The 1,692-nt window shown below is 48.0% G+C and overlaps 1 pseudogene; it reads left to right on the top strand.

The window, feature by feature from the left end:
- The window catches only part of LOC108307419, a 5,068-nt pseudogene extending 3,879 nt beyond the window's left edge, over positions 1–1,189 (top strand).
- Positions 1,190–1,692: the final 503 nt, after the last annotated feature.

Genomic DNA, 1,692 nt, shown 5'->3' with positions numbered 1-1,692 from the left:
GGCCAGGCTGGTCTCGAATTCCTGACCTCCATACCTGCTAATTCTTGTATTTTCAGTAGAGACGGGGGTTTGCCATGTTGGCCAGGCTGGTTTTGAACTCCTGGCCTCAAATGATCTACCTGCCTTGGCCTCCCAAAGCGCAGGGGTTACAAGCATGAGCCACTGTGCCTCACCTTGATTTTCTTCTTAATCTACCTGCTCATCCTGGTGAGTAATGCCCTGATCCTGGTGATTGTGATGGCAAAACCCAGCCTCCAAGAGCCTATGTACTTTTTCCTGATAAACCTCTCAGCCCTGGACATCCTCTCCACTACAGTCACCATCCCCCAAGATGCTGTCCCTATTCTTGCTTGGGGACCGCTTCCTCAGCTTCCCTGACTGCTTCCTATAGATGTACGTGTTCCACAGCTTCTCCTGCTTGGAAGCCTTCATCTTGGTGCTCATGGCCTATGACCGCTATGTGGCTATCTGCCTCCCACTGCACTACCCTGTCCTCATGACCCCACAGACCAGTGCTGTCTTGGCAGCCAGTGCCTGGCTCACTGCGCTCTTCCTGCCCATTCCAGCAGTGGACAGACCTCCCAGATGGTGCTTGACAGCATTGTCCACATCTACAACTGCTTCTGTGACCACTTGGCTGTGGTCCAGGCCTCCTGCTCTGACATCACCTCCCAGACCTTCATGGGCTTCTGCATCGCCATGATGGTGTCCTTCCTCCTGCTTCTCCTGGTACTTTTCTCCTATGCTCACATCCTGACCTGACCTGTGGCTCCCACCTCCTGGTGATGGGCCCCTGCTACTCAACTATTGCCACAGCCTACGTGGCCTACAGGGCTGACTTGCCCCTCGACTTCCACATCATGGGCAATATGGTATAGCCATTCTCCTCTTCTCCTCCTCCTCCTCCTCCTCCTCTTCCTCCTCCTCCTCCTCCTCCTTCTTCTTCTTCTTTTCTTCTTCTTTTTTAAATACCTCCTTCCTTCCCTGTATATGCCATGCCATTCTCACACCTGTTCTCAACCATCTCATCTGCATGTTGAGGAACAGGGATGTCAAAGCAGCCATCACCAAGACTGCATGTTCCCAGGAGCCAGGGTGTTCTGGGGGCCCTATATCCCTAGATCCAACTAATTCGGCTCCCAGGATAACAATGACAGCACCTAGCTCAGAAGAACAACTCAATAAATAGTTTTAAATGAATTACAGCAATCTAATTTGGTTTCATTTAGTTGAGCAGACAGCTACAATCTGGTTCTCAAATACTGGATCAGAAAGTTTTCCCAATAGTTCTGTATAATTACAGACTTCAGAATTTTCATCCATCATTAATGTAATGAGTAAAACTGTATCATTCAATCATTCATAAAAATATTTATTGGGTGTCAGAGACAGAAAAGAACTAGACACAAATTGCTTTCCTGAAGGTTTCTACAGTCTAATGTGGGAGTCAGACCCAGAGAGAAAAAAACATATGGGGATAGGACAAAGCAAAAGGGGTTGAAGGAGCTCAGAAGTCAGCATTTAATTCAATGTTAACATTTTATCCTGTAAGTTCTTCAATTTTTGACATTGAGTGTCGCTTCTTTGTTAGCAAGCACTCATGTATCAGCAATACGGGCAGGGGAGGGTTGGGGACCTCGAAAAGATTGCATAAGCAAACCACTAGCTGCTTCCGGGGAGTGGCAACACTGT

The sequence above is a fragment of the Cebus imitator genome, unplaced genomic scaffold (genome assembly GCF_001604975.1).
Source record: "Cebus imitator isolate Cc_AM_T3 unplaced genomic scaffold, Cebus_imitator-1.0 Scaffold79, whole genome shotgun sequence".
NCBI classification, from domain to species: Eukaryota; Metazoa; Chordata; class Mammalia; order Primates; family Cebidae; genus Cebus; species Cebus imitator.
Note: the sequence above shows the minus strand (reverse complement) of the source record. Positions and strands in the feature narration are given on the sequence as shown.